At 40.8% G+C, this 12,205-nt stretch overlaps 1 protein-coding gene and 1 long non-coding RNA gene across 3 annotated transcripts in view; one reads left to right on the forward strand and one right to left on the reverse strand.

Annotated features, from left to right (window-relative positions):
* NRG3 (neuregulin 3) overlaps positions 1 to 12,205 on the forward strand; it is an 894,861-nt gene that overhangs the window by 572,516 nt on the left and 310,140 nt on the right. The window lies entirely within an intron of this gene.
* LOC142072779 (uncharacterized) lies at positions 1,069 to 1,703 on the reverse strand. Its single transcript, XR_012669351.1, has 2 exons — positions 1,536 to 1,703; positions 1,069 to 1,316 (listed from the first exon to the last, which is right to left on the reverse strand). It is a non-coding gene; the product is annotated as an uncharacterized LOC142072779 (long non-coding RNA).

The raw sequence follows: 12,205 nt of genomic DNA on the forward strand, positions 1-12,205 counted from the left end.
CAGCATCCTGTACACCCAAACAAGCTTTGATCTTGCTAGCTTGAATATCAGTAGCAGTAAAACCATGGCAGCATGGGCTAGTTGCTCAGCTACACAGCCAGGGTCCTAGGTGGGGTTGTACAGCTCATGCTGCTATTGTTATTTGAACTAGCTAGATCAAAGCTAACTTAAGTATGTTTACATGTTGCAGTCATATCTGACTGTAGTGTAGACACACACTTAGAAAAGTTATTTTCTTCCTAAACACCTAAGATGACCAATTGCCACATAATGATCATTATATTTATTTATCAAAATTACAAAGGGCCAATCTATTATTTGTACAGTGCCTAACACAGTGGGCCCACATTCTTGGTGGGCCCTGAGGCACTATTGTAATAAACACAATTAATAATAATTTATGTCCAAATCTTTTGCACCTATTTTTTAAATTTATGCCTCTGGACCTGATCTTTTATGTATATTATAGATTTTCATATTCAGCATTTAGTTTCCAATATATCAATATACCATTGCTAAATTGGGAAGATCTCTGGGTTGTGGGGTGAATCTGACAGTTTGATTTCTCCATTCATAACCAATTAGAGAGCTGCAATGAAGCAATGTAAGGGAAATGATCATCTTAAGTAGTTAACATTCCACAGAACATTATCACTACATCCACTATAACTCACAGATAATATAGACAGAACACATCATATATTGAAAAAAGTAATACACAATAATCATCTTTAAACAGAGCTATTTAATAGAAAATGTTAGGGCTTTAAGGAAAACATATTAGTATTCAGCTGCACATGATAAAACCATGAATGATCCTAACGATTTGTGTAAATGGAAGAGGATTTCTCAATAATGTTATGGAAGACGAGCTTACTTGAAAACAAAAGCCAAGGTGGTACATTTTATGGATCAGTCAGTTGAACATGGTCAAGATGCAAATTTGGGACATGTGTTACGAATTACACCTGGTAGGACACGCACACAACTGCTGCGACTTACACCTGGTAGGTAACGCACAGTTCGAATCTAGGCTGAGGCACATAAACAAAGTCCACAACTGCAGAGTTCCCAAAAGACACTAAGTTTATTACGCTCGAGCGTGGTGCCCCCCTGCTAGCCAGGAGGGGACCCTGAATACAGATTATACAAAGGTTAAATACTTTTTAGCAAAGCATGTTGCCCTCGTGCATTGGAAACCTTAGCCAATAAACAAACCCTTGTCTTATCTACCACCTATCCCTGCTTGGTGCATTCCTCGTGCTATACCAGTATGTTAATTACACAGCATGATCCTAAAGCCATGTATCAGTAACCTTTATTATCAGAAAAAAGAAAAGGAATACTTGTGGCACCTTAGAGACTAACCAATTTATTTGAGCATGAGCTTTCGTGAGCTACAGCTCACTTCATCAGATGAAGTGAGCTGTAGCTCACGAAAGCTCATGCTCAAATAAATTGGTTAGTCTCTAAGGTGCCACAAGTATTCCTTTTCTTTTTGCGAATACAGACTAACACGGCTGTTCCTCTGAAACCTTTATTATCAGGATGGGAGGCCTCACATCAAGGCCAAGAGACAGGGAGTTAGAGACTGACAAAAACCAGATACTGGGAGTCAAGGCAGGCTGGAGACAAGGAGGAGGATTTTCACAGGGATTCAGTCTCTAAGGATCACTCCTCCTGGTGTATGGTGTGCTGGCATTTAAACAAAGGTGGGCCCCAAACCAAAATGGAGTCACATGTGCTAACTTTTCCTTAACACATGGATCTAAATTAATGTGGAAAGGTTAAATACCGTGGGGTTTATTTTGTTAGTATATAAATCACATTTGCTCTAACCTCAGATCTGCTTTGCAATGTGTTATAAGAAATTGAGCTGTTGCCTGGCCTTTGTAGGATAGAGGTAAATGTGACTCCAAGCTGAGGGACATTTCCCATAGGGCCAAATTCTGACACAGCGAGCAATATTATACTTCAGTAGCATGAGGGGTGGGGAGCGGGGGAAAGGACATTCCATATTAAGGCCTTACTCTCCATGAGTAAAAGGGAAGAAGGAGGCAGCACATGGTAACACAATTGGGAGGTATATCATAGAATCATAGAATATCAGGGTTGGAAGGGACCTCAGGAGGTCATCTAGTCCAACCCCCTGCTCAAAGCAGGACCAATCCCCAATTAAATCATCCCAGCCAGGGCTTTGTCAGGCCTGACCTTAAAAACTTCTAAGGAAGGAGATTCTACCACCTCCCTATGTAATGCATTCCAGTGTTTCACCACCGTCCTAGTGAAAAAGTTTTTCCTAATATCCCACCTAAACCTCCCCCACTGCAACTTGAGACCATTACTCCTTGTCCTGTCCTCTTCTATCGCTGAGAATAGTCTAGAACCATCCTCTCTGGAACCACCTCTCAGGTAGTTGAAAGCAGCTATCAAATCCCCCCTCATTCTTCTCTTCTGCAGACTAAACAATCCCAGTTCCCTCAGCCTCTCATCATAAGTCATGTGTTCCAGACCCCTAATCATTTTTGTTGCCCTTCGCTGGACTCTCTCCAATTTATTCACATCCTTCTTGTAGTGTGGGGCCCAAAACTGGACAAAGTACTCCAGATCAGGCCTCACCAATGTCGAATAGAGGGGGACGATCACATCCCTCGATCTCTCGCAATGCCCCTACTTATACAGCCCAAAATGCCATTGGCCTTCTTGGCAACAAGGGTACACTGCTGACTCAGATCCAGCTTCTCGTCCACTGTCACCCCTAGGTCCTTTTCCGCAGAACTGCTGCCTAGCCATTCGGTCCCTAGTCTGTAGCTGTGCATTGGGTTTTTCCGTCCTAAGTGCAGGACCCTGCACTTATCCTTATTGAACCTCATCAGATTTCTTTTGGCCCAATCCTCCAATTTGTCTACGTCCCTCTGTATCCTATCCCTCCCCTCCAGCGTATCTACCACTCCTCCCAGTTTAGTATCATCCGCAAATTTGCTGAGAGTGCAATCCACACCATCCTCCAGATCATTTATGAAGATATTGAACAAAACTGGCCCCAGGACCGACCCCTGGGGCACTCCACTTGACACCGGCTGCCAACTAGACATGGAGCCATTGATCACTACCCGTTGAGCCCGACAATCTAGCCAACTTTCTACCCACCTTATAGTGCATTCATCCAGCCCATACTTCTTTAACTTGCTGACAAGAATACTGTGGGAGACCGTGTCAAAAGCTTTGCTAAAGTCAAGAAACAATACATCCACTGCTTTCCCTTCATCCACAGAACCAGTAATCTCATCATAGAAGGCGATTAGATTAGTCAGGCATGACCTTCCCTTGGTGAATCCATGCTGACTGTTCCTGATCACTTTCCTCTCATGTAAGTGCTTCAGGATTGATTCTTTGAGGACCTGCTCCATGATTTTTCCGGGGACTGAGGTGAGGCTGACTGGCCTGTAGTTCCCAGGATCCTCCTTCTTCCCTTTTTTAAAGATTGGCACTACATTAGCCTTTTTCCAGTCATCTGGGACTTCCCCCGTTCGCCACGAGTTTTCAAAGATAAAGATAAAGATCATATAAAGCTCAGTTGACTAGAGGTATAAATCCGTTGTGAAATATCAGCTTTGACTGCTGAGTTTTCTACTATAACTGAGTTTTACAGGCTGGCCCTTTTACTTTCATGCATTTAGACTGGATAACGCAAGGCAGCATTAAAAATGTAACACAATGTGTATGTGGTGTACTTACTTTTAAGGGGCAAGTGAAGTTAGATTCCCCAACTTCCCCAACAGTGACTTCAGACACACTTTAGTCACACCTTAGTGTAGTTTGGAATGGTATTTACCTTCTCATTCCCTTTCTGTTTCCTATGTTGTTGTTTTTTTAAAACTAGAAGTGGTGCTAACTAAAATATCCTGTGTCTGACTGAATTGACCTTTTTTCACTCACTTAGCACTCAAAACAAAGATTGTCTGCACTTGACACATACAGATCGAAGGCTTGCTGATACCCTTACACTAAAAAGAAATAGGCATCTCTCTCTTCAATATTGGAAGAAACTTAGGAAGAAACAGACCACTTGAAAACTGACAGTATGACAATGGAATTAAGATGAGTATTATTACATCATTTATTGATGATAAAAGGCTGGGAACTTCATACCAGAATCCCTCAGCTGAATCTGAGCAGGTCTGCAGGAGGCTGGGAGAAGGGGATGTAGAAGAGTTGTTTGGAGGGCCAGAGTGGTGAAGATGGGGGTGCTGACAGCTGTATGGTGAAGATGGGGCCAGTGGTGAGCTGGAGCCAGTTCGCGTGAACCGGTTGTTAAAGTTTGAAGCCGGTTTAAAACCAGTTGTTAAAGGGGTGTGCAAACTCCAGCCCGCGGGCCACATCCAGCCCGTGGGACTGTCCTGTGCGGTCCCCCCTTAGCTCTCGGCTGGGGAGGCTCCCCTGAGAATCCCTTTTTAATTTTTACTCACCCGGCGTTCACCGGAGACCCGGAGCGACTGAAGGACCTGCCGCCGAAGTGCCACAAAGACCCGGAGCGACTGAAGGAACCGGTTCTTCAGCTTTTGCGAGCTCATCACTGGATGGGACTACCAGAACTTTTGTATTTTCTACCTTTATATCATAAAAGTCTGTTTACTTTGTTTCTTTGGATCAGGTGCCTAGTTTTTCACCTTCTGTCCCTTGCATCTTCACTGCTCCCAAAACTGTCTTGCACTCCTCCCTTGTGCTATTAACAGCTATTTGCTTTAATCTACTGCAATGACCTTACAAAGCAAAATATAAAGCACACAGCTGGATGACAAGACATGATTTACAGGGTCTTCCCGGGCTGAAACACGAATCTCAAAAAGCTATACTGTGTCTTTTTTCAGAGTTTTTATTATTGCATGAAAAGCACCTCTCCTGAAATTGTTTAAATGTATCATTATTCTATGAGGCCTAGGAGATCAGGCAGCATGAATTTCTTGATTTTTTACTCAGAATTAAAGACCATTCTTTAAAAGTTATCAGTGAACTGAGATAGCACCAGACACTCCATTGATTTCTTCTTTTTAGAAGACAAATCAGTATAGGTCTGCAGTGAGGATATCAATGCAAATTTCTGTGTGCTGAAATAAAATTACTTCCAGTGAATATTACAGCAGTGAAAAATGTTTAGGAATTGGATTCCTTAAATAGAATCTCGGGTGTGTGGTAAGGTTATGGGTTTGCATGTGCATTAGGGTGTGATGGGTATTGGACTCTGTGAATGACATACTCTGAACACCATATTTTTCTCTTTCAAATGTTCTCAGAGCTTTGACGAAATTTCTTTCCTTTCCCACTAGCTCGTTGTCAGTGATGGACAGTGGGCCACGTGGAGGATATCCTTCCACAGAGGTTCTGTTCTATAGACTGCCCTCAGTAATGTAGAATATGAGTGCCTTCCAGAAGTGCATTAAGAGATGTGACTAACATCTGTCATGTGTGGCTCATTCTTTCTCTCATCCTCTCTCCAGGTGGAAAACTGCCTGCAGCGTAATGTTTTGGTAGGATAGTTAGCTGAGGTAACTGTTGACCTGGAACAACCTACCAAATTCAGGTCCTGAACTCTCATCCTATTGTCAACAAAACATTAAGGTGGCACTAAATTTTGAGTGCAACCCTTTGGTAGAGTTTTTTTAACAAGGTAATAAGGGATCTATTTTACAACCAGAGATGTGCCTGGTTGGAAGGAACATTCTGTCACTGGGTAACCTAAATGCCAAGGTGAATTACTGATATTTTGGGACAAATTCATGGCTGGCAGAAGTAAGCACAACTCCATTGACATCAGTGGAGTTTTGCCTGCAGTGGTGAATTTGGTCCTACGTCTTCAAATGCAGTACATTCAAATTCCAGGACCTTCTGACGTTGCATGATGAAATACTGAAAATCTGAAAACTTTCATTTAGATAGAGGTCTTAATGGGAGAGCTACAGCTACATTACGTGACTAAAAAGGCCAACAGGCATGGCATTTATTAATGGTAATAAATTATTTGTATTATATTTTTGCCTATAACCCCCAAGTGATATCAGAGCCTCACTGTGCACTGTAGAAGCACGTAGTAAGAGACCTGTTCCAAAGAGCTTACACTCTAAATAGACAAGGGGAGGGGAGGGGAAACAGCCACAGGAAAGCGAAGCCCAAGGTCACATAGCAGGACAGTTTGAGAGCCAAGAATAGAACCCAGGTCTCCAGAATTTTAGGCCTTGTCTAGATGGCAAGTGAGTGTACAGCAAGGTGAGATGTAAATGGCTTTGAGTCATTCAGATACTTTTTTGGCCCTCATCACAGTAGAGTGTGCATACATTTTAACATAGTGGGAGCAGGAGTTAGTCAGTGGTAGAGCTGGAATTAGAACCCTTGAATGCCAGTGTTTCATTGTGTATCTAGGAATTTCTCTACAATTGCACAGAAAAAGCTGTTCATTCTCTCACTTAAGCTATCATTAATGTCAGTTTTGTTCCTGGCTTCACATGTATGTTTGGGAACTTCTAATCACTTCCCTCCAGCATCTCCCCACTCCTGTATGAGAAATATGGGTGTCAGCTATCTTTGTGGTGTGAGCCACTTCTGTTCCCAGCAGTGCAGAGAGATCACTGCTGTGGGGTCTGCATGGGAAGAGACAGATAATCTGTCTTGTTATTGCACATAGTTTCTCTCCCATGCAAATTATTATTAAATGCAAATTTATCCAATATCTCCCTTCTACTGACTGTCAACCCGTAAGAATTTTGAAATGATACTTTAAAACTATTTTAAATTTACCCCATTGGCTACTCCTAAATTTGAATCTTCTAACTCCCTTAACTAACCTCCAGGTAGGTTTTAAATTGTAATAAATATCCTTTTGAGGTATTTATAGGGTTTAATTGCAACCATACAATGCCTGTTTTATATATACTGTGTGTTTTTGTGTTTTTTGTGTGAGTGTGTATTATTTCATAATCACCAGTAATTCTTATAATCCCAATATGATTGTTAAAAACCTTTTAAACTGCTACCAAAGACTTGATTAATAAGGCTAGGGAATTAAAACCTAGTTTTAAAGATGATCATTGAGTAAAACCGGACCAGTACAAACACTGCTGCTTACAATCAAATATCACGCCTTAAAAAAAATGGACAGGTTTTTGCTTCATGACAGTGTCATCATTGAATCTTATTTTCTTTATTTTTAAAATGCCTTGAAAGTATTTTAAATTTGCATGTCACTGCATGTTTTACAAAGAGACAGAATATACATCCAAGTAAAATATTCTTTGTGACTTTTTCAATGATTTTGGAAGGAAGAAATTAGGTGTTTCCATATGGTCAAAAACTATTCTTTGCGAGAGAGAAGTGCAGATGTAAGCTATTAGCATATCAGTTACAAAGAAGTGGAGAACATTAAACCACAAAACTGTAAATTGGCTTTTTTAAAAAAACAATGGTTAAAACTATGATCGAAATCATTTAATGTGTTTTGTCTAGAGGAAGGTAGTTTGGTGAAAAAATGCATGAACTTTTAGCAGTTTTGAACTTCGTTGAGTTGAATTTAAAAATTGTGGGATAGGGAAGATTAATTCCAAAACAAAAACAAAAACTCTTGGTTTCTTAAGACTGATTTAGACAGTTGGTGATCATAATTAAGGATCCTTTATGATTCAGTACACCTGTACTAGTTGCATCAGAATTTGGAAATCTGTGAGTCCAGATGTCATTGATTTGAAGATGGTGATAAATATTCTAGTACCTTCATAAAGATTTTGTTAATTACCTATCACATGAAAGTCCTAATTGATTAATTTATTATTCATTACTCTTGCTGGTATAGCTGCTTTACTCTGTCTAAATGTGACTAGTGAATTTAGAAATGCATCTGGAGGAACTCTGTAAGACTAATACAATACCTGCACATTACGAACATGATTAGAAATTATATCTTAGCTAATTATATGCCCCCTACTGCTATAGTGTCTGGGTGCCAAACAATGTTCAATATATTTATCGTCATAATGCCTCCTTGATGTAGGCAAGTGCTGTTATCTGATTTTCCAAAACAGATAGGAAACAGAGAGACAGAGAAATAAAAGCTGTATTTTCAAAGTCATTTAGGCACCTAAAGATGCTGGTATGTGTCTAGAGGGATTTCTGAGTACGCCTAAGTGAGTTGTGCATCGTCACACAGGAAGCTTGGTGGAGCAAGGACTGATCTTAGCTGTCCTGAATCCCAGGCAAGCACCATATCCACTGGACCATCTTTCCTCTCTTTCAGCTTTCTTTTCCTGTGAACTCAGAGAATGAAAGGTTTCAGAGTAACAGCCGTGTTAGTCTGTATTCGCAAAAAGGAAAGGAGTACTTGTAGCACCTTAGAGACTAACCAATTTATTTGAGCATGAGCTTTCGTGAGCTACAGCTCACTTCATCAGATGCATACCGTGGAAACTGCAGCAGACTGCTGCAGTTTCCACGGTATGCATCTGATGAAGTGAGCTGTAGCTCACGAAAGCTCATGCTCAAATAAATTGGTTAGTCTCTAAGGTGCTACAAGTACTCCTTTCCTTTTAGAGAATGAAAGGTCATCTAAGTCCATCTGTGGTGCCTGAAGGCTGTGATACTACAGTTCTAAGAAGGCATAACTAGTTATGGCCTCAGTCCTGCAAACCAATCACGCAGGTGGACTTCTGTGCCAATATAGAGCCCTGCTGGTTCAATCCATCTTAAGGCTTGAGGGATCAGGGCTCATGTTTGTTTCTAAATGCTTGCCTCATCTTATCCATATTATGTATGAACTGAGTCATTTATCCTTAACTAGAACTTAAATTATTGTGATTTTTAACAATTAATACTGCAACAGTACTGTTGGCTTCATGACATTTGAAGCCTTGCACATCTATATTCTATCCTTTTTTTAGTTTTGAGACACAAAGTAGTACTTGCACAAGGTTCTGTAGTGTTACAGGTTTGTAGTTCTGTAAGTGGTATAGCACAGGCACATTTCTAGATCACATTTACTTAATGCTCTCATTATTATTTATGTTTTTATTATTTATTTGCATGGTAATATCTTTGAGGGGCCTCAACAGGAGAGCAGGGCTGGATTGTGCTAGACGTGGTACAAACATATAACACAAAGATGGTACCTGCCCCAAAGAATTTACAATCTAGATAGTCCCCTTCCCTCATAATTTAGCTAGTGCAATGGCTGATAACCAAATGCCTTTTGCTTTACAGCAAGGCTTCCTTCCTCCCCCCCCCCCACCCCCCACATATACACACTAAGGTCTTAGTTCAGGAGCCTATATGAGCCTGTACTTAACATTGAGCAGTGGACAGACAGTGGAACTATTCACATGACTAAAATGAGAAACACAATTAAGTACCTAACTGAACTGGGACCTAAGGTGCTGTTCCAAACATTTATGCACATGAGTAACTTTACTCATGTGAGTAGTTTGTTTCATGGGACTGCCCAGGTGAGTAAACTTACTCACAGATTTAAGTATTTGCAGGATGAGGGGCTTAGATTTAAACAGAAAGATATAAAAATAAACACATTCTACAGTGGTGTAGCTGCTTTTATCGTACCTTGTGTAACTGTGGATGTTCTTATCCATATAATACCCTTTTGAATTCTACTAAGCTCCTGGCCTCAATGATATCATGTGCCAATGAGTTCCACCATTTATTTACATGCCATATTAAACAAAAAGAAAAGGAGAATCTATAGATTTTTGAATGTGTTACTTTTCAGTCTCATTGAATGTTCCCTTGTTGTTGTCATATTATGAGAAAAGGTAAAGAAGAACATTCCTTCATTGCTATTACTTCCAAATTATATGGCTAAAATGGATTTCCAACCACAAGAAATTTGATTTTCCAAGAGTGATCGCTTTGCAGAAATCTACAGGGGTGATCACTTTGTTATGAATTACAGAGATGTTCATAAAAGTAAGGCTTGTAATTAGAAAGTAAGGCTATGTCTCTGTAATTTGCAACAGTGTAATTAAAGAATGCCATGAGGAAACAAACAAATCAACATGCTGCAAAATCACAGTAACGTTCCTGGCATATTTAAATTTCACTTTCCTTCTACTATTTCTCGGGATTTGTATCAGAGAAAGGAATTTGTAGTCCTCTGTTTATTACAACAATATTTCCATTACAACAGAAATATAATGATCAATAAAAGTGAAAGCAGTAGGAAGCATATTTTCTTTATACCATGAGTAACCATATGATTTGAGCATGAATCCCTTTTTATTTTTGACTAACGGGCAACAACAAAAAGGAATAAAAGAAAAATCCCTGTAAGAAAGCATGGTGAGTGTGTTTTTCCAGCCTGCTAAAACTCTTGTTTCTCAAAATAGTTGCCCGTTTATGTACTTCACCACCCCTAAGGTATAAAAGGTACATAGCTGATGTATATACATCACAAAAATCTGTGCAGAATCTTTAATTTAAGGAAAAGCAGAATAAAGGAAGCAACAACTGGATGATGGGGGGGGGGGCAGCGTGATGGTGTGATGGGGACTGGTCCACTCACCACACAGTGGTGCCTCCTTGTGACTTATCTGGGGAATTAGCCCTGCCACCTGGTCTGACACCACTTCTGTGATTACTCAGTCTGTCGTTCCCCTCAGTTACTCCATGGCCTCTCATGCACTAACCCTCCAGCTAAATCACATTAAAGTTCTCCCCCTCCCCTTTTCTGGGATTTCATCAAAGTCTGCTTCCAGACTGCTTCAAGCCAGCCCAATGGGCTAACCCTAGTGTGTCACTCCAGCAGTGACTTGTAAGGGAACCCAGGCCTGCTGTCTACATTGGGTTGCAGTCTAGGGACCCTCAACCCAGTAGCTCTGGGCTTTTACTCTCACAGCCCTAACTGCACCTTCCCTGGACTGCTTCCTACTCTGTCCTTACAGTGCCCTGCTCTTCGCCCTTGTATCAGGAAGTATGACTGCAGGTTCCCCCCTTGCAGCATACCAACTTCCTCTCTTTATAGATCCTGCCCAGCTCCTCCCCCTAGCTGGACTTCATCAGCAGTTAGGCCCTAGCACTCCCTAGGTTTCCTCCAGGTGCAGCCTAAGGTTAATTGGCCTAATTTACCCCTTCAGGCCTTGTGCGGGGTGGACACGCCATCACAGATCGACTGTATGTATATACTGGATTATAAACAATGCTATTAAGAGATTGTAAGAATGAGGCAACTAATTTAAATAGTAACCATCAAATATTCAAAGAGCTGCAGATTTAATGTATGCACACTCCAAAGGGCATGTGTGATTTGGGTTCATACCTTTGTGTGTGACATAGTGTTTCTGTGCCTAACTCAGGTATATACAGAAGTGTACCTTCAACTCTTGGAAAATTTCTGTCTGGACGATTCTCACTCATGCACAATACTCGTAGAAGGCCCGCATAGGCACAGTCTCAGAATTAGAGCTGGTTGGTAAATTTTGTTGGTGGTGTCATTTTTTCCACGGTAACTTTTAACCGCTCGTCAAAAAACTGAAAATGTTCAGACACAAACTGTAGATGACTAGAAAATGTTTGGTTTTCCAAAGAAAAATAAAAACATTTCAAGGAAAACAAACTTTCTGCAAACAAATGTGTTTGGTTGAAAGCTCAATATAGTGGAAGCTCTATCACTGGAAGTTTTTCAAAAAGAGTCTGGATAGCTATCTCTTTTGGATGGTTTAGACACAACAACTCCTGCATCTTGGCAGGGGGGTAGACTAGACGACCCTTGTGGTCCCTTCTAATCCTATGGTTCTATGATTCCACTGAAAACAAACTGCAATGTAAAATATTTGACCAGCCCTATTCAGAATGTCCATAAGAAGAAAATGTGTATATTCAGTGTTTAAAACACTGGAAGAAGTTGGAGAAGAACAAATAGATAGAAAGCTATTGTGGATAGAAATCTGGCTAGATTGTCGGGCTCAACAGGTAGTGATTAACGGCTCGATGTCTAGTTGACAGACGGTATCAAGCGGAGTGCCCCAGGGTTTGGTCCTGGGGCCGGTTTTATTCAACATCTTTATTAATTATCTGGATGATGGGATAGATTGCACTCTCAGCAAGTTTGCGGATTACACTAAGCTGGGGGGAGAGGTAGATAAGCTGGAGGGTAGGGATAGAGTCCAGAGTGACCTAGACAAATTGGAGGATTGGGCCAAAAGAAATCTGATGAGGT

This window comes from Caretta caretta, chromosome 7 (assembly GCF_965140235.1).
Source record: "Caretta caretta isolate rCarCar2 chromosome 7, rCarCar1.hap1, whole genome shotgun sequence".
Classification (NCBI taxonomy): domain Eukaryota; kingdom Metazoa; phylum Chordata; order Testudines; family Cheloniidae; genus Caretta; species Caretta caretta.